At 40.2% G+C, this 21687-nt stretch overlaps 1 long non-coding RNA gene across 1 annotated transcript in view; it reads left to right on the top strand.

Moving 5' to 3' along the window:
• The window catches only part of LOC122212291, an 83476-nt gene that overhangs the window by 39252 nt on the left and 22537 nt on the right, over window positions 1–21687 (top strand). The window contains exons 3-5 of the long non-coding RNA XR_006199091.1: window positions 6204–6287; window positions 18890–19019; window positions 19438–20437. This is a non-coding gene — a long non-coding RNA (uncharacterized LOC122212291). The remainder of the gene's footprint in view (window positions 1–6203; window positions 6288–18889; window positions 19020–19437; window positions 20438–21687) is intronic.

The following is a 21687-nucleotide window of genomic DNA, read 5'->3' as shown; positions in this document are numbered from 1 at the left end:
ATCTAGAAGATGACAATATATACACACAAAAAAAGAAATATTGAGTTTATCATTTAGATGCTGAAGAAACCCAATCAGATGGTTGGAAATTTCCAGTGTCATAGCATAGACAAAGTCTTAAACTAAGTGATAGTGATTGCTAACTTCTCCTTAGAAGGGAAGCTCTCAGAATGACCAGGAGTGTGGTGATAAAAAGGATAATGTAAAATCATCTCTCTCGAGTGATGTATACTTGGACCCTGTTTATCATTAAGATGTTGTACAATGCTAAGAAAGATCATTGGTTTCAACTGAAGGGAAAAATCTATTGGATTTTATTTTTCTTGTATTGTGTAAATCAGGGGTCAGCAAACTACAGTCTATAGACCAAATCTAGCCTGCTGCCTCTTTTTGTAAGTAAAGTTTTCCTGAAACACAGCCATGCCCATTTTTTTTTACATATTGTCTGTAACTGTTTTTGAGCTATAAAGGAGGAGTTGTGCAGTTACAACAGAGACCATATGGCCTGCAAAGCAACAAACTATTTACTATCTGGTCTTTTACAGAAAAGTTTGGAAACTCCTGGCTTAAATGATGACAACAAACTTTTTAAAGCATCAGACCAAACATGCAACCTGCCCCAGGAAACCTTTAGTAAACAAGTCTTTTCAATTCTTAAGATATTATTTTTGTGAAAGCAATTACCAAAGGTTTAGTTGTCTGTGTTTTGCATTTTTCTCTTATCAAGAAAAGTTGCTATGCATTGCTTTTTTTTAATTTCATTTTTTTTTCTTTTTATACCCTTGCTGCTTGAAAATTCTCCTCCTAGACTAGTTAAATAAAATATTGGAATTCAATGTCATGTCCACAGTTCCTTTTAAATTTCCACTGACACTAAAATGCATTTTGTGTTATGACATTTCTCATAAGAGCTAAGTGTTGGAATAGAAGATAAAATATCAGAAGACATCTAATAACCAGTTTTATCTAGCAGAATCCTGAAGTATTCTCCTGAGTTCAGGAGGTGAATGGATATTCTAGATAATGGAGCAACACTTCAGAGATTTTTATTTTTTCCTTCTTCCTTCTAAAATAAGTATTCATTTCATGAGTTTAAATAACCCTATAAGATTCTCTTGAAAGAAATATTTTATTTTAAAAGCTAGAAGCTTTCACTCAATTATACATTAATTTTATTGTTGTCATTTAATAAATGGCGATTTAAAATTAAGAACATTAATACAACTGTGTCCTAGGAAATAATTGAGTTGTAATACAACAGCCCTTTCAAAAAATTAAATTTCCTATCAAATGAGGATCAGTTGGAGTAACCAAATGCATAAGTGCCCTTGATTAATATTTAAGAATCTTTATGAATACATTTGCATTCATATGTATTTTGAAAACACTATGTGAAATTAGTTCTGATTTGAAATAAAGATTTGAGGGAGAGTATTTATATGCTTCCACTTTCACCTTATATTACAACAAAAGGTAGGTTTTTCAATCAAATGAGAAACTCAAATTATTAGAACCATGTGATAAGATTTAAATCCGCTGATTATTTTGCATATCCACTAAATCTAACTTAATTATAATTTCCTTGAATTTTTAATAAACTGTTATAAGCGCATATCAGATATTTGTTCAATTATTTTAGTGCAGGGAATTCTGGGTGTTATAGAAACAAAACGTGGTTTATGCCACCAAGGAGTTTATAATCTTAGGAAAAAGATTAAAAATATATATGAAAACAATCATTTACTCATTCAACAAATCTTTAGCCTGTACTTGCTGTGTGATTAGTATTGTCTGGGAGCTAGGCCCGAGGAATGCAGCAGTATACAGAATAATCTTGCTTTCATAAGACGTGATACAGAAAAAGCTGAGTGAAAAAAGCCCTAGAAGTAACAAAACATACTAAGAGAGACTAGAGCAGGAAAAAAATAAAGAATTTTGGCTGTTTAGGATAGGAGTTGAGGTAGAAAAACTTCATGGTAGATGAGGCCAATGAGTTGCATCTAACAGGATGATAGAATTCAACTCCAAAAGGGCATTCTGGGAACTGAGGGGAGAATGGGTCATGGTGCAGAACTCAGAAATTTGTATGTGGTATGTGTAAAGAATAGCAATTATATTAATCACGTTGGCAACTTTGTTTTCCCGTTTCTAATAAAGTTAAATACCTCCTTCACCATGTAGCAATTCCGCTTCTAGGTGTTTACCCAAGAAAAAGGAATGCATGTGTTCACAAAAAGAGTCACAAGAATATTCATATTAGCTGTGTTAGTAATAGTCCAAATTCTCATCAAAAGGAGAATGGATAAACTATGTTATATCTATAATAATAAAAATAAATGAGCTGCTTATACATGCAGCATAAACGTGTGAAATCTTCAGAGATGAATCTCATTAACGTGTTGAGCTAAATAAGTCAGACAAAAGAGTATACACTGAATGATTTCATTCAAATGAAGTTCTGGAATAGACAAAATGAATCTATGATGATAGAAATGAGAGTAGTTTTTGCCTCAAGGTATGGGAGTAATTTGTCTGGAAAGGGGGCGTGAGAGAACTTCCAGGTGATGGAATTTTTCTAGCTCTTTATCTGGATGATGGTTATATGAGTGTACACATTCATCGAAATTCATGGAACATTTGTACATTTCACTGCATGCAAATTTTACCTCAGTAAAGTACTGCTAGTATGAGAACAGACTAGTTCAACAGTGATGAGAGTACCCAACACATAGCAACCTAGTGATTTTCATATAATAGCAAAAATTTTAATAAAGAGCATGAAAGTAGTTGTTTATTCCAACTGGTCTTGTTTTATACAATCAAAATAAGAGGCAAGATTAGCTACTGAAAGAAGTGAGGGTTTAAGGAGAGAGAAAAGTTAGGAAGAACTGAATGCGGAAGGAAATTATGACACACTGATAAGATCAGCTAGTGTATTTCTTATGGGGTTTTAATGTCATTGCCGACAGTCATGTAGCCTGATACACTCAGTTGATTAGATCGTGAGGAAATGAGCCCATCTCTGCAAAGACTTGAAAAAAAACAAATTGAGCAGATTAACAAATAAATAAATCATGGACTATTTGACAACAACTTCTTATGTCCACTCTTAATGTTCTACCTGGATATAAATTAGGTTTCATTGCATCTGGTGCCTCTTCTTAATTAATTATGGTGTGGAGTTGTGTCTTATTTTTACTTATTGTATTTCATTCTGTGTCTCATTTTTCAGCTGGTTTCAAAGAAGAGACTGGAGCAGAAATGATCCTGCTCCTCCGCTTTTAATTGGAAGTCTCCAGAAATACTTTTTCATATTAGCATTGTCTCAGTGCAGGGTGTAGAAGCATGTTGGAGATATTTGTGATATTAACTCATGCTTAGCGTTGCTTATAAAAGATGTTCCTGATAAGTTCTTTAAAATGCCTAGGAGACACCTGGAATGCAGGCTTTGGAGCTGGCCTGATCTATGTGGCCTTTAGAAAATTCTCTTTGTTTCAACTTCCTTGTATGTAAAATGGATATATCTAATAATTACCTGGAGGGTTGCTTTGAAAATTACAACTGATGTATTTAAGGTGGCTATCAGAGTACCTGGAACAATGGTAGGAACACAGCAAATATCAACTATAATTGTTAATTGGTGAGTTTATTGAGGTCTTTTTACAACTACAAAGCTTGACTATTATGCCTACACTCTATAGTCCTTCAGTTTGATTTGGCTTTGGAGATAACTAAAGAGTTAATTTAGTATTTATTATATTTTTTAACAGTACTAAATACATTGTCCTCTTTTTTGACCAGAGAAAGTTATATAATCTAAATCAAGAGTCAGCAAGCTTTTTCCATTTAGAGCCGGGTAGTAAATATTTTTGGCTTCAAGTATCATATAGGTTCTGTGGCATCTACTCATCTCTGTCATTGTAGTGAGAAAGCAGCCACAGAATGTACACAAGAGGGTGGCTACATTCAGTGAGACTTCATTTACCAGAGTAGAAGACAGGCAAGATTTGGGACACAAGTCGCATTTTGATGTTCTGAATTCTGGTAGATTCCATATTACATGGCATTTGTTACTCTTTTGCCTAATAATGATTACTTCCAATGATTTTATTTTATGGAGGAGGCTGCTTATACTTTTTGATGGTGCTTCAAACATGGAGTTATTTTTAATGGTCCTGGAGATGTTGTATATATTCCACCCCCTCCCAGTTTTGTTGAGGTATAATTGACATAATTATAAGATATTTAAAGTATACAATGTGGTGATCAAACATGGAATTTTTAACATTTTGAAAATGTTTATAAAAATATCCCTTACAGATAATTCACTTAAGTAACTCAAAGAAATAATATACAGGAAAAAATCAGTCATGACATAATAGAGAACAGCTTCTCCTACCTCCGTCTAAAATATAACAGTTTGTAAATCATATCCACAGAAAAAAGTTGTGTATCTGTGTAAAATATTGTTTAAAAGTTTAACATACATGAGGTTTTAGGATTTTTCTCTCGTTAAGGACAATTTTCAAGGAAGTTACTTTTCAAGTAGATTTTGGATTCCTAATTGTATTTGGGTCAACCTGAGTCATGAGAATGGAATAAGCCTGGTACCAGACTAGGTGAGGAGAGACCATTCACAGAGCCCTCTGAACAGTCTTGCCTGGCATCCTTGTGCTTGAACTTGAGAAATTCAAGCAGGAATTCAACAGGGAATGCTTATTTAATGTATTACAGGATAGACAATCACCAAGAGATACATTTATATGGTGAGGGAGAAAATCAACATGCAGATACGTAAATGTCTCTCAGAACATTGCTAGCCTGTTCCCAACCCCTGATTCTCTTAACAATTTATCCCTCAGATAGTGATGCTTGCAATACTGCTTCTGAAGAATGCACCTTGTGTGTTTGCTTTTCATCACAGGAAAATGGAAATGAACCAAGGAGATCTGTGTTTGGGTTGGACTGTGTGGATTGTAGATTGTAGGTTTTTATAAAACCTACCACTGTCACTGTACCTTAGAATAGACTGTGGTGTGAAACTGGAATCCAAGAAGAGAGGAAGTCCTGGGTTTCTCAGATTTATTTAGTTCAAGTGCCATTTGTATGTTTTAATATAGAGTTTTACTCTTTGAATAGATGTGTTTTTAAAATTTCTTTTTTTTTAATTTTATTTATTAAAAAAAAATTTTTTTAACATTTATTTATTTTTGAGAGACAGAGAGAGACAGCGTGAGCAGGGGAGGGGCAGAGAGAGAGAGTGAGACACAGAATCAGAAGCAGGCTTCAGGCTCCGAGCTGTCACAGAGCTGAGCACAGAGCCTGATGTGGGGCTTGAACCCATGAACCGTGAGATCATGACTTGAGCTGAAGTTGGAAGCTCAGCCGACTGAGCCACCCAGGTGCTCCTACATTTTATTTATTTTTGAGAGAAAGAGAGAGACAGAGCACAAGTGGGAGAGAGGCAGAGAGAGAGAGGGAGACGCAGAATCCAAAGTAGGCTCCAGGCTCTGAGCTGTCAGCACAGACCCCGATGTGGGGCTTAAACTCACAAACTGTGAAATCATGACCTGAGCTGAAGTCAGACGCTTAACCAACTGAGCCACTCAGGCATCCCTGAATAGATGTGTTTTGATACTATTTTGGTAACTTCTATAGTGCTGTCCACATAGTAGATTCTCAGTAAACACTTAAGAACTTCCCAGCTGAATAATCTGTAGAGTTATACTATTCATACTTCTAGTAGGCCTATGTGGCCTTATGCTTACTCAGTATACTATCACTGTTAGATTTTAACATATGTCAGGAAGAGATCAAAACTACTGTATATAACATGGTCCTATATTTTCTTGTTCAAACATATCTGTGTGGCAACAACCATCGAAGTCTTTTGCAAACGTGACATAACAGCCACGAGAACAGTTTTGAGTGTGTGTTCAGCTTTCAAGAAGAACATAGTTTATTTCTATGTCTAATAAAATGACAGTGTCATCACTCAAAATGCAAAGCATCGATGAGGAGAATTTTCATTATTTAATTCTGACAGACAAGAAAATGTGGTTAGTTATTTATAATTAATGGGAATTGAGACAGTGTCTTGTCATCCCTGAGTTAGTATTAGTAGAGTAAGGGAGAGCAGGCACATGTTTCCTAAACGGGATCAGTTCTTTCATTTAATATTTGCATGCCTTTTTATGTACCAGGAACTACCTGAGTTGCTGGAGATGCTGTTTCGGACAAGATAGAAAAGCGAGCCCCTGGTCCTCATGGAGCCCACATCCTTACAGGTGAGACAGTGGCTACCTGGGCTAGAGGAATCCATGATATCCTGCAATAAGGGACATTTAAGTGAGAACACAAATTTAAAATTTCAGAAAAAAAAAAGAGATCTGATGACATTGTCAGAAATTCACAACGAGAGCATAAATCAAGAGCATTAAGCTTTGTGTATATAAATGCTAAGGGATTCCTACATGCTGGGCACTTTGCTGAGTGTTTTATATTCATTAGCTCATTTACGCTTTACAACAGAGCTCTACAGTATGTCTGGTAATCTATACTTTGCAGATGAAAAAAGGCTGTGAGAGGCTGAGTAATTCACCCAAATAACAGCCAATAAGTGGAAGAGCCAGGACTGGAAGTGAATCCGTCTGTCCCCAGCTGTGGTCAGGAGCAGTATGCAGACAGGGAGGCGTGTAAACAAGTAAATGCCTCCATCTCAGAATTAGTCTGTTGAGCTCAGAATCTGAAGAGGGCACGTATAAAACTAGAAGGGGTAAGAAATTAAGGACCAATATCTAGAAGAGGCATAGACTTTTAAAGGCATCCTGACCTGAAAATCCTCTAAGAAAGACTAATAAATAGAATAACCTGAAGTTTATGGCATAGAATATTCAGGTACCACTAGAATGTCACTTCTCTAGAGAGTAGGCTTGATGAGGGCAGGGATTTAATCAGTGCTGTGTCCACCTAAAATGGGGCCAGGGTGCAGCAGGCATACAGAGTCAGCCGTGCAATCCAGCTTCAACACAGCCCCCAGAACCAGGAGTTCTTTCCTGATGGCCTGTGGACCAGATGGAGAAATGTGATTTGACAACTAAAATGACAGTGATTAGATTAATGCATTTATATAAAAATGGATGAAGTTCTCTAGATTTGTCCCATCGGGACCTCTTAGCCTTCCAATCGTCAATTTTTCACAAGTGTTTTCCATAAAGAAACACAGAAATTCGTGGCAGCTTCTTGCTTACCCTGGAATTTAGTGTATAGAACATAGCTTGAGATGAGAGGTAAAGGGCACTGTTAGGCTTTGTATATCCCTCCACTCTCTGGCTGCTTATAAAGAATCATTTGCAGGGGCGCCTGTGTGGCTCAGTCGGTTAAGCATCTGACTTCGGCTCAGGTCATGATCTCACGGTTTGTGACTTTGAGCCCCGCGTCGGGCTCTGTGCTGACAGCTCAGAGCCTGGAGCCTGCTTCGAATTCTGTATATCCCTCTCTCTCTCTGGCCCTCCCCCGCTCACGCTCTGGCTCTCTCTGTCTCTCAAAAATAAATAAACGTTGGAAAAAAAATTTTTAAAAAAAGAATCATTTGCTGCAATGGGATAAAAATATAGAAGGCATGCTTATAAAATATGTGGGTGACCCACTCGAGAGACAGATGAACCTGATATTATGTTGAATAAATGAGGAATCAAAACAATCATGATAGCCAAGCAGATTGGCTTGAAACCAACAAAGATTTTTGAAAATAGAAGATGGAGAAAATGTATTTTGATGGTATATTATTATGTAAAATATCTTTGGGATTTAGTTGACTATAAACTGCTTAAGAGCCTATTAATAGGGACTGGCTGTTTAATATATATGTATATATTTTAACTAAAAAAAGCAAAAGAGATAGATCAGTGTAGGTAATAGACTCATTATATTAGATGCAGAAGGATCGCATTCTTGGGATTGTTTCCCTGTCAAGGTGTTCTGTTTGAGACGAACATTTACACACCCAAAGGACATAAACCCTAGCCTGTGTGGGAGTCTAGCTGTAGGTTAGGCCTTCGTCATATCTTGCCTGGATTATTCCAATTTTTTTTTAAGTTTATTTATTTATTTTGAGAGAGAGCAAGTAGGATAGGGGCAGAGAGGAAGGGGAGAGAGAGAATCCCAAGTAGGCTCTGTACTATCAGCACAGAGTCTGATTCAGGGTTTGAACTCATGAACTGTGAGATCATGACCTGAGCCTAAATCAAGAGTCAGATGCTTAACCGACTGAGCCACCCAGGTGTCCCTAGATTATTCCAGTCTTATTCCCATTTCCCTGTCTAAAGTTTTGCTTTCTTCAATCCATTAAAAAAAAAAAAAAAAAAAAAAAAAAAAAGACTTCATTTTGTAGAACAGTTTTAGGTTCACAGCAAAACTGCACAGAAAATATAGAGTTCCCGTATACTCCCTTCCCCCACACAAGTACACCCTCTCCCCCTATCGACATCCTCACTAGAGTGGCACATTTGTTACAAATGATGAAGCAATGCTGACACATTCTTTTCATACAAAGTTCGTAGTTTATGTTAGGGTTCGCTCTTGGTGTTGTACATCCTATGGATTTTGACAAATGGATAATGACAGTGTATCCACCATTATAGTATCATACAGAAAGTTTGTCATACTAAAAATCCTCTGTGCTCCATCTATTCATCTCTCCTTCCTCCCAAGTCCTGGCAACCACTGATCTTTTTACCGTCTCCATAAGTTTGCCTTTTCCAGAGCCTTCCATTTTTCACACTGTGGCCAGAGTGTGATCTGAGATGATAACCCTCACTGTCTTCAGTGACTTGGCTCTTCATTGTTTTCAAGGTCGAGTATAAACACTATGTTGATCTGGCAGTGAACTAGGTGCTCAGGTTCTTTCCTTCCGTGAAGATTGTTCTGTGTGTGTGTGTGTAGACTGATCAATAAATTGTGAAACGAACAGATAATAAGAGGAGTTCATGTAGCAGTAAGTGCCACAAAGATGATAAAACAGTAATGGGATAGAGAGAGTGTGCAACATGGGAGACATCTCTGAGGTGGCCAGAAATGGGCTGAAAGTGAATAATGGGGAGTTAGCCAGAAGAAGATCTTGGGGATGAGCCTTCTGGGCACAGGGAACAGCCAAGTGCAAAGGTTCTGGGGAGGTGTCAGTCTGGGCCAATATTCTGGAGAGTGATCTCTAAGAGGGATAGTTTGATGAGAATCTTGAATAGCATCTATGGACAAGGAAAAAGGGACCAGCATTTACTGAGGCTTTTATCTATGTAATTCATTTTAATTTTGAAGAGATTAGAAATTATCCCTTTTTACCAGATGAGAAGAAAAGAAGTTCCTAGAAGTTAAATAACTTGTCCAGGTTTTCCCAGCCAGCAGCGGTAGAAAGGAGTCTGAATTGTTATGTCTGATTTTAGATACACTTCCCACTTTAGGTAATTTTCTTGGTGAAAGAATTCAGGATGTTTATCTCTGCTGAAGAGCTTATCCATGAATGTCCTTTATTCATTTTTTATTTGCATAGTAGTTATCTCTTTCTATATGTGTGATATCATTCTGCTTAAGAAAGTAAACTATAAGGAGTCATGAACCATTTCAATCTTACATTCCCCACTGTACTTAGTCATGTTTAAATATAAACCCATCAGGATTGAGTTTCAGTGATAAATAAAGGAGTTAATGTGCCTTTCAGCAGAACCTCCCTTATGACAAGGGCACAGTGTAGGAGTTGAGAGATAATGGCTCATTATATGTAATCCTAGAGTTTATTATATTCCAGTTTTCCTTGTTGATGATGCCAAGGAATGTAGCAGTATATGTCAAACAGAACAGAGCACTTACATTTGAAAAAAGAGATTTCCATTTTCCTTAGGGAAAATGACCCCACTTACATTTTTTAAATGAAAAAAAAAAAAAAAAACAAAAACATAGGATATACTGAGATATGGTGGTTCAACTGTAAGATATACAGACATGGTGGTCTGTCAGTTTATCCCAATATAAAAGCACACAAAAAAGGATGTGCTAAAGACTACCCCACCTCATAAACTTCTGATATTGCGATCACCGTGGCAAGGGAAGAATTAAAAATCAAAGTTGGGGGGCGCCTGGGTGGCTCAGTCGGTTGAGCAACCGACTTCGGCTCAGGTCATGATCTCACGGTCCATGAGTTCGAGCCCCGCATCGGGCTCTGTGCTGACAGCTCAGAGCCTGGAGCCTGTTCGGATTCTGTGTCTCCCTCTCTCTCTGCCCCTCCCCTGTTCATGTTCTGTCTCTCTCTGTCTCAAAAATAAATAAACGTTAAAAAAATAATAATTAAAAAAAAATAAAAAATAAAAAAATTAAAGTTGGAATCTCCAACATTTCCCTTTCCTCAAGAAAATCCTCTATGGAGCTCCCTCATTTGGTAACAATAATTAATATTACTGTTGAGATCTGTGGCTCGAAAATATACTTGGCGCTTATATGAAAGCTCCAGGTTTCCATCTCTTTAAGTAAAGAATACAACATCTCTTTCTGGTGGGCAGGAATAATTTAGAATTGTTCTGTATTATGTTTCATTATGGATGATGAGTTTCTGCCTGAGCAGAAGTATCCTGGCTTCCTGTAGAAGTGTCAAGGTAGACTGGGCAGGGGAGGCCAGAAATTTTGACTGTGCATTGGGGAGGTGAGCTTTCTGCATTGAAAGTTTGGTGGCTAGCTTGCGGACTATGTTATGAGAACATATCATTAAAGGAGCCACAGTAAAAGTACTGTAGGAAAAAGAGCGGTAAAGATTTAAAAGGTAGCCGAGACAATAGGAAGGCTACAAGGCAAAAGGGCAAGACAGGAAATAGCTCAGGCAGCATGGAGGTGTAGACGGGACAGGGAGGATAAAACATGTAAGCCAAGTGCAAGAAGCCGAGTCAAGGGGGTCAAATAGCTATGGAAACTGGTTAGAATCCCCATCGGGATCCTGAAAACAAAGCCAAGAGCAATGGACAGGGGAGCTGGGAGAGAGGGAGGTGGGAGAGAGACTGAAGTCTTGTCAGCAGATAGGAAGTAATGGAAGCACAGGTCAGAGCGGCCTCCAGGATGGAATTGCAGAGCTGGCAACGGAGGATAAGAGCGTGGTGTGCGACCAATTTCAGATTTCTTGTCTCGGAACCTGTTTTGTTCTTGCAAGCAGATCTAGCAACAGAAGCAAACATTTCAATGTAACAATGTGGTTTCAAAGGGCAAGCCTCAAAAAACAAATGGAAGCTTGGCTGTATCAAAATAGGTCAGTTTAGCTCTAGCTTATGACCTACCTTGAATTTTTCTGTTTTTTTTTCCCCCTTGCCTTTAGCAAGGCCTTTTGCATTTTGTCACATGGTGTATTGTGAGGCTGCAAAGTGCACTGGAGAGCAGACTTTTGATTTGAGTGCTGTAGCTTTTGTTACTTAGAGTAAAGTACCAAGGCATTATTAGTTAGTCAGATTGATAGATCGACTGAGTGTTCCAAGAATTGGGAGAGGGGGTGAGGTGGGAAGTGGTTCGCGCTTCGGAGCTGATTGCTCTCAAATAGTTATTTCTTTTCTAGAGGGTTTTTTCCCCCCTCTGTGGTAATAACCACAAAACATGCAATCTGTTGGTATCTCATTTCATTACATTGCAGATTTTAAGTGCTCCTGTACTCTCATCTATAAATCACTTATGCTTTTGTATGACATTTACTGTTTCAAATTCAACATAAGTTGCTGCCTGACAGTGTAATTGACAAGCCCACATTATCCTGGCAAATGACTGCAATAGATACTGGCGGGCCCGCTCTGCCATTCCCATGCCCGCGTGTTGCCAATCGCTCAGCTGCTTTGACAGGGAGGTTCCACAAACAACGGCAGCAATCACCATTGTTCATATCCAGAAACAAACTTAGGGAGATTCTCCTGTTTGTTCTCGCATAGGCCAAATGCCAATCTGGTGAAAGTAACTTGGCATCTTATTTAACAAGGGGAAAATGATTGTGTGGGACAGATGGGATTTTATTTCAGCAAGACTGGGTTTCATGCTGTTTCGTGGAGCTTTGGATGCATATATTTTGTCGTGTCCAGATGCACCTTCCCTCTTGTTTTTCCACCTTTCCTTACACATGGCGTCACACCCAGAGGTGTGCCTTCCCTTCCAGAGCTGGATTCTGCGTGGCCGTGATGGTTTGAGGGTCATTCATTGTACAGGAGGGGCTGGGGTGGAAGGGTAATAAATATTTTTTCTCCCAAAGAATGCAACCTTAGGTTTAGAGGATTTCCAAACATTCTCTTCTTTTCCGGCTATGGCAGGATAACAAAATGTTCTTTTAATAACCAGTGCTAGAGTTGCTCTTATGGAGATACTTGCTAAAAGAGAGAGAGAGATACTTGTTATGTCTGAGGATAATACCACCGAGACTACTTTAGAGGAGGAAGGGAAAATTTTAAGGTTTTGATCTGGAAAGTGTGTAACAACAAAATGGTGAACAATGAAATGGCTCTGCCGGAAGAAGTAAGAGCAACTTGAGGAAGAAGAGGAGGTCAGAGGTGAGCAGGAGGGAGGTCACAATATGATGGGCTCTTCTCAGGAAGGAGACCTGAGAGAAAAGTAGGTGGGAAAGCAGTCGAAATGCTCCAAGAATCGAATTTACTATTAGACTTTATTGGCAATGATGTGCTGTGGACTCTTCCCATTACTTGAAATTTATACTTAAAATCTGCTCCATATGCCACCTTCTGTTGGTGGCATTTGGGGGCGCGAACAGATCGGAGGTAATGTCCAACATGAGGTGATACAGTGTGCAAAAAGTGCTCCTGGTACTGTGTGGCAAGATGTTCCAAACATGGGATGAATTGAGACAATACAGAAAGTTTGAGCCGGATGTGACTGAGTGAGAAATAAGCATTTCCGTAGAGAGACGGTAGGGCCACGGGCTTTCCTGAAGCAGGAGAAACAGGTGTTCCAATTATTCCATTTGAACACATAGGCAAAGTTATCTTGGTTGACATCTCTGCTTTTCAACTTTACTCCTTGAGCCATTGTCATCTATTGTGGTTGAGTTCACATAACAACCCCAGTGCTATTTAATCTTTGTTATGGTTCAAACGCATGTGGGGGTAGAGGATACATGAGCACAGGGGTGGGGTTGCTGTTAGTAGGGAGGCCAGGTGAAGAGTAAATCTGGGTGTGCCTGGTAAACTGGGCTGGCAAAGTCTGTTTACCTGAAGGACTAAGCCGCCTCCCGGGGGGTCTGGCTTTCTCCTCGTAAAAAAGACTTGGACAGGGGCTCCTGGGTGGCTCAGTCGGTTAAGCATTTGATTTCAGCTCAGGTCATAATCTCACGGCTCCTGGGTGTGAGCCGCGTGTTGGGCTCTGTGCTGACAGCTCAGAGCCTGGAGCCTCCTTCGGATTCTGTGTCTCCCTCTCTCTCTGCTCCTCCCCTGCTTATGCTCTCTTTCTCAAAAATAAATAAACATTAGAAAAAAAGAAAAAAGAAAAAAGAAAAGAGTGAGACAAAGTGAATCCAGCAACAGATCCTCAGAGCTGAGGCAAGAGGGGCATTTCAGTGTGTAGTCACATGCCCTGTTTCCCGGGAGCTCCTATCTAGTCTCCAGGAAGAGAGAGGCACTTATGAGTAAACACATACATTCTAAAAGGTATTAGGGATCGAGGCCAGCTGCTTGGGTAACTGGGAAAAGAATGTAGCATTCAAAGTCAGAGAAAGACATCCTACTGCCTTCACCTGAGAACCCCACACAGAGGCTCTGTGAGGCTTTCAGGGCATTTGTTTTCATGCACATAATGTTTTTGTATCCTTCTTCCTGTTTCTCCCTAACCAACCTGAGCACCTGTAAGATAGAGCTTAGAGCTTGCATAAAACTTTGCTAAATGCCAGAAGGCAAGGCATAACCTTTCCACACTGACCCTCGTGCTATAACAACAGTGAAGTTTTCTCTTTTCTCATCTATGTTCTTGGTAGTCCTACTGGTGGAACCTGGGCACGTGGCTGAAAAATTCAATGCTGTCTTTGAGGAACTTACTACCTATGCCTCCTGAAGTCCACAGGCCTCTCCCTTCTATAAGACCCAGACATCGTTATTTTCCTGCTGTACCCACATCTACCACTGGATCTGCACTGAACCTTCTTTTGTGGGTCCTGCCTGACAGCAGGCTTCCCCATTTTAAGCCCTTTGTGGCTTAAGTTGAAGCTATTTATTTACTGTGTCACTGGGCTTTCTGGGTTCTGCTCACCTATCATACCTCCAATGAGTCTTTCTTCTGGGTCGGGGCTCTGGACAATGGATTTTACTCTCCTACGGAGAGCACACTTCTGTTGTGTCTCCTACTCTCCGCCCCCCCCCCCCCCCCGCCTTTCCCATTCTCCCTCTAATGTCCTTTTTGTCTTGCTCTTGATCTTAACATGATTCTGGTAGATGAGTTCTATTTTAACCAAGAAGTATTTTGAGTCTTGGTTACCTATTCTGGACGGACTCCTTCTGTGTTTTGTCAAGCCTCATCTTGGAACTCTTAATAGAACTAAAATTAATGTTTAGTTCCCCAAAATCTTGATCTTCGTGTTCTTTTGCCTTCCAAAACAACTGGCCTGATGTTGCCATTCCTCCATGAGGAGGCTGCAGTAAAAAGCTGGACCCCAGAGAATCCCACCTGCTTTGCTCAAGGACAATAATCCATTTAAGCTCAATACATGTTTGTTGACAAAGTAATTAAAATCAAGCTATGGAAAAATAATTAATGGCATAAAAATACTCATTATATATTGTTAGATTAAAATAAAGTAGCTTACAAAGGTAGATGTAGAGTATATGCATAAATAGAAAACAAAGGTATACATATACAATACCAAGGTTTTAACAGTGGCTCTCTGATTAAGAGAATCATGATCAATTTTTATTTTCTTCTTTTGGCTAATATATTGTTTAGAGTTCCCATATTGAAGTATTATTTTTATTAAAGGAAGAAAGCTTTTATATAAGCAGTAACATCCAAACATGCCTAAAACCCCACATTTACATTGTATCACATCTTGCTTTATGTTTCCTTGCTTAACTCACGGTCACTTCTTGGAGAAGGGCAGTTCTTGTGATGTCACAATTCAGGCATACCACGTTAAAGGGGCATTGGCCATTTCCCAAATGACTTGTGGGGTGACCTGAACCAGTAGGGTTGGGGAAGTGAGATAAGGGGTTGATGTGATTTTAGAGGGTCAGAATCTAATCTAGGGAGTAGGAAACTGACCTAAAAGGGAGAGACATTTGCAGAAACCACCAGACTTATTTTTTTCTAAGGAAATGGCACTTATTTTAAGCACCTAACCCACATTGATTAAGCGTGCACTGAGTACTAGGAACTATTCGGGTGTCTGGTCCCTCCCTGTTGTTCTGAAACTTACATTTCAGCGGAATAGACAGAATGTGCAAGTACATAGTAATAAGTGCTATGAAGAAAATAGAAGGGATCTCTGAGCTAGGAAGTCAGGAAGAAACTCAGTGAGTGACATTTGAGAAGTGACACAAATGATGTGAAAGAATAAGGCATGTGAAGATCTCAGAGAAGATTGTTTCAGGAAGGAACACTGCAAGTGCAAAGTCCTGAGGCATGAATTAGTTTCACCTGTTAGAGGGAAAGCAGAAAGGCTGGTCCATTGAGCAGGTGGCAGAATGGTAGGAGGTTAGAGAGGGAAGTAGGCAGGGACTGGCTCAGGAAATGCCTGATAGGTCTTGCCGAGTAGTTTGCTTTTTTCCCCCCTAAATGTGATGGGTAGCAATGGGATGGCTTTATGCAAAGGAGTGATAAACCGACTTATATCTACAGAAAAAAGGTTAGTCTGACTGCTGTGATTACTATCCTATTTTCTAACTTGCCAAAACTTCCTAGACTTAGGGAAGGGAAGAGCCAAAGAAAGTCTCTATCATTCTGTAGAAACTCTACCTACCTGTACTCAGCTATGAGAAGTTTAAATTTTTATCCACCCTGTCTAGGTGTTTTCTTACCCTGAGGTAAGGTGGTTCTACAAAGCTAGGCTCTGCCAGAGCAATTTCAGAAATGGAATCTCTCTCTCTCTCTTTTTTTATTAAAAAAAATTTTTTTTAATGTTTATCTTTTTTATTTTTGAGACAGAGAAAGAGCATGAACGGGGGAGGGTCAGAGAGAGGGTGACACAGAATCTGAATCAGGCTGCAGGTCCTGAGCTGTCAGCACAGAGCCGGACACAGGGCTCGAACCCACGAACTGTGAGATCATGACCTGAGCCAAAGTCGGACGCTCAACCGACTGAGCCACCCAGGTGCCCCATCTCTTCCCCCCCGCCCCCCGAGTGGTATGTGACAGTCAGTGTGTAAAAGTACCTCTGAGGATGCTGTATGGATTTTTTCCCACTTGATCATAGTTTAAGACTCAGTATATAACAATATCATCGTAAGGGAAGAAAACAGATCTATTGGGAGGAAGTTATTATTGCAAAACTATACAACACTTGTGCCTGGGTGGTTCAGTCGGTTAAGCATCTGATTCCAGATTTCAGCTCAGGTCTTGATCTCAGGGTCATGATTTCAAGCCCGTTGAACCAGGCTCCACACAGGCTGTGAAGCCTACTTGAAAAGAAAAAAGAAAGAAAAGAAAAGAAAAGAAAAGAAAAGAAAAGAAAAGAAAAGAAGAAAAGAACTATACCACAGAGTTGGGTAATAAAACAGTCTCTATTTTCATAAAATCATTGGTGAGTTTCAGGCTGCTCAGAAAGAAAGTACACAGATTTGAGGGGAACTAGATTCTAGGAAGTATACTGTTATTATCTCTATTTTATTATTTTTTTTAAGTTTATTTATGTTGAGAGAGACAGAGATAGTGTGAGTGGGAGAGGGGCAGAGAGAGGGGCAGGGGATAGAGAATTCCTAGCAGCTTCTGAACTGTCAGCATGGAGCTCAACTCGGAGTTCAGACTCAGGAAACTGTGAGATCATGACCTGAGGCGATACCAAGAGTTGGACGCTCAACCCACTGAGCCACCCGGGCGCCCTTGCCTGAATTTTTCAATTTGTTTTCCTTATGAATAAGATCAAGTATTCATAATTGAGCTATTAGCATCTTATATTAGCTAGTTACCTTAATAAACTAGTCTTGTGGTGAGCCTGAGTAGCTCAGTTGGTTGGGCGTCTGACTGCAGCTCAGGTCATGATCTCACAGGGTTCAAGCCCCACGTCAGGCTCTGTGCTGACAGCTCAGAGCCTGGAGCCTGATTCAGATTCCATGTCTCCCTCTCTCTCTGCACCTCCCCCATTTGTGCTCTGTCTCTCAAGAATAAATTAACAAATTAAGAAAAATAAAAATAAAAAACTAGTCTTGTAATACCTTTACCCTGGTGTCTAATCCTTAGACATTAAGGAAAAAGGTTTAATATATATATGAATATTTATATATATAGAAAAGATGCTAGCTTAAGCAGGCTATGCTGCAATTTGGGGTTGCTCTTTTTGCATAAAGAATAAAATGAGTCTAGGGAATATTATTCCACTGCCCTTAGAGGTTTATTAAATACCAATTTAAAGATCTGTGACATCTTTAGGAAGTTAAATCTGGTTGTAAAACTTCCCACTCCCACTTTGCTGTGTGAGGTTTAGAACAAAAGCAATGACTCTTCTCATCCTTTATATATCAGGGTTTACTCGTCTAGATCAGGATGGGCAAATAGATTTCATTTCATGTTCCAGCCCTTATCCACAGGTTGTGGTTGCTGCAAATAATATATTGCAGAGGACTCTGTGTCTTTGTCCCTGATCCATGGGAGAGAGTACAGGGCTATGTGAATAACATCCCCCAGCGGCTGAGGAGTCAAGTGGGAGGTGTGGTGCTATGCATTTGCTAGCCCTGACTTAGATCTTACTGAAAATGTGTGTTCTCAGGTTGTGTGCAACTGTGAGTAGATTGTTATTAGGACCATTGCTTGCATTTTAGAAACTAGCCATGGCAATGTGGTGTAGTCCGAGAAACATTGCAGTGACAAATTGAAAACCTTTATTCCAATGTTGAACTAAAGCAGTGATTATAGGCATTCTTTGTCCTGATTTAAAAAAATTTTTTTTTTTTTTTTTTTTTTTTACATCTGCTGTGGGCTTTTTAAGGTGCCGTGGTAGGCAGAATAATGTCCAATCCTGCCCTCTTCCCCTCCTTCCTCCAAGATGTCTACATCCTAATTCCTGGAACCTGTGAATATGTTAGGTTACATGGGAAGGGAAATTAAGTTTGATAGTCAGATGACCTTGAGATGAGGAAATTATCCTGGATTATCTGGATAGGCTCACTAAAATCACAGGATCCTTGTAAGAAGAAGAGGGAGGCAGAGGAGACAACAAGAAAGAAGGCAGCATAAGAAAGACTCCTAGGCTCTGTTGCTGGATTTGAAAATGGAGGAAGGGGCCAGGAGCAAGGAACGTGGGTGGCCTCAAAAAGCTGAAAAAGGCAAGGAAAGAAAGTCTCCCCTAGAGCATCCAGAAGGAACAGATCTGCTGACATCTTGAATCTAACCCAGTGAGACCCATAGCAGACTTCCAACTGTAAGGTAATAAATTTCTGTTGTTCATGCCACTAGATTTGTGGTAATTTGTTACAGTAGCAAAAGGAAATGGACACAGGCACCCTTTTACAGATTAAGGAAGCTACTTTCAAGTCTTAGTTCATTAATTTAAAAACTGGGTTGTTAGTGACTTTTGTTAGGTGTATTTTATTCTTCATGTATTTTGTGCCTTCTAATCGAATGTGAAAGGCAGACCCTGGTGCTATCAGCTAGGTCTTTGTGTTTCCTTGGGCTGCTCAAGAATTCCCAGCTTGACCTTGGTGTTCTTTGGGTCTGTTGCAAAATTTCACAGAATATCAAAATTAGACGGAGTCAGTCTGTGACCATGATGGATCAAGGCAAGAACGAGCCCACCCCCAACGATGTCTGAATAAAAAACATGAATATGGTCCATACTACAAGAAAAGTCACGTCCTGGCTGAGTGAGTGACCACAGCTTTTGCTTTTCCCTCTCTTTTTCTTTTCTTCTTCTCTCTCTTTTTAATACCAGTTGCATCATTAGCCTCAGTATAGTCTTTCCTCATACTAGATAAAATTTAAGGTATCCATTCATAGAAATACCCCTGCTTACTGACCCCATCCAACCTAAAACAAAGCACGGCTTCCGTAAATTCTCCTCAAAATCACCTAACATAAACCTAAATCCTGTTAGTTCTTTCTAATATCTTCTTACTGAGATGCCCATCAATTTCCCATTGGTTGTTTTATTTATTGCTGCAATGAGTAATAAACCCAATCTGTCCAATTAGATGTGTGTTCCTGGTAGTCTTTAGCTGGAGGGCATTGACAAAGGTTAGGTTTTGTATTTCATAGGTATACTGTCGTTGTTTTAAAAATTAGGAGGAAGAGTTATGATGGCAGAGAAGTAGGGGGACCAGGATTTCCCTCAACCCACAACACGGCAGTATTGAGGTCAGAACACCTGAACACCCACAAAGTCAGTCTGCAGAGTGACAGAAAAATGTCCACAGGTGGAGGGAGACAGCTTGGAGGGACTGAGGTGCGTGTATGCAAATTGGGGGAGACCAAACAGTGTGGGCACGGAGGGGAGGGAACCCCTTCTGCCAGAGACAAAAGGGAGAGAAAGAGAAGCTGTGGATTGCAGTATTGTTAGTACAAGAGAAAAACCTCTCCGGACCCTGGACAGGGGAATGAGAAGTACAGAGTGTGCCAGTTTCTACTTTGTGAACGGCCTTAGGAGCTGAAGGCTGGAGTTCTCAAAAGTGCGGGACTTTCTCCTGATCGAGGCCTCTGACCTGACCCCTGGCCTGGGGAGGTGGGGAGCCAGCCCTGGGGCATAGTAGCCATCTCAGGGGTGCACTGTGAGCAAACGGTCTCCTGCCTTCAGTACTGTGGGAAGAGGGTATGTTGCCCCCAACAAGGACGAAAGAGCCTGCAGGCCGCACCAGCCAATGGGCAGGGCAGAGTGGCACTACCCCGGAACCTGGTCCATGTGGTGTGGGATCCTTTAAGACATCAGGTTCTCAATCCTCACTGAGGGCCCAGGAGGCGCAGGGGACGGTGCCGCAGGACAAGCCACCTGCCGGTGCCACTCTGTGAGGGCTGCCTCGAGAGTGTGGTGTGAGACGCGTGGTCCGGGGAGGAGAGATTGGGGTGTGGCCGTCTTTCTCCCCATCACCAACAGGGTGTGGCTTCAGGGAAGGGACAGCGGCGCCCAGAGGAGGTGGGACCCGCTTACACCATCCCTGCCTCTCCGTGCCTGGTAACTGCTTATCTCCTGGATTGGGACTGACACTGATCTAACGGGACAGCTTCTCTTCCAGACGTGTGCAGCCACTGGTCCCAGGCACCAACAGATGACTGTCCACAGGTTTAGTATGTTAGTCTCTTTTTAATAATTTTATTATTATTATTATTATTATTATTATTATTTTCGCTTTTCTTTCCTTCTCCCTTCTTTTTCTTTCTACCCTCCTCTTTTTTTCCCTTCCCTTGGAATGAGGCTCATAGTTTTTGATTTGATTTGATTTTTAGTCAATTATAAATATATAAATATATATTTATATATTTATATAAATTTATATAATTTATATATATTTTATATATATTTACATCTTTCTTTCTTTCTTTCTTTCTTTCTTTCTTTCTTTCTTTCTTTCTTTCTCTGCTCTGGTTGTTTGTTTAATCAGGCATTTTTACTCTCTTCTTTTGATACCTTTTCTGTATCCCCTTCTTTATTTTCCTCTCTCTCTCTGGATTAAGCCCTTATACTTTCTTTGATTCTCTGCCTGGTCTTTTTTTTTTTTTTTCACCTCTTTCATTTTCTTCTTTGTATGAGATAAGGCCCCCCCTCCTTTTCCTTTTTTCCAGGGTTACTTTAATGAACAAATCAAAGCACACCTGCTGGACAGTCCAAACAGTCCACCACTACAAGTAGTGGGATAGCACAGCCAAATATGCAACAACAGAGGGCATGCAACACACTCCAAAAACCCCTCCTGAAGGGCCAGGCCCTGGACAGTGTGTGACCGCTTTTTAATATAGTAGTGCTCACAGGTGCAGGACACATAACAAGCTATTAAAGCACGTAAAAGGGGCGCCTGGGTGGCTCAGTCAGTTAAGCATCTGACTTCAGCTCAGGTCATGATCTCATGGATCATGAGTTCCATCCCCGCATCGGGCTCTGTGATGACAGTGAGGAGGCTGGAGCCTGCTTCGGATTCTGTGTCTCTCCTTCTCTCTGCCCCTCCCCCCCTCTGCTCACACTCTGATCTCTCTTTCTCAAAAAATAAATAATGAAAGAAACATCAACAACAACATGTAAAAGGCAGAAACCTAGTCAAAATGATGAAATGGAAGAATTCTCCTCAAAAGAAATTCCAGGAAGAAATGACAGCCAGAGAATTGCTCAAAACAGATATAAACAATATATCTGAACAAGAATTTAGTTTTTTTTAATGTTTATTTACTTTTGAGAGAGAGAGAGCAGAGAGAGAGACAGAGGGAGACACAGAATCTGAAACAGGCTCCAGGCTCTAAGCTGTCAGCACAAGGCCCAATGTGGAACTCAAGCTCATGAACTGTGAGATCATGACCTGAGCCAAAGTCAGGTACTTAACCAACTGAGCC

The sequence above is a fragment of the Panthera leo genome, chromosome F3, assembly GCF_018350215.1.
Source record: "Panthera leo isolate Ple1 chromosome F3, P.leo_Ple1_pat1.1, whole genome shotgun sequence".
NCBI classification, from domain to species: Eukaryota; Metazoa; Chordata; class Mammalia; order Carnivora; family Felidae; genus Panthera; species Panthera leo.
Note: the sequence above shows the minus strand (reverse complement) of the source record. Positions and strands in the feature narration are given on the sequence as shown.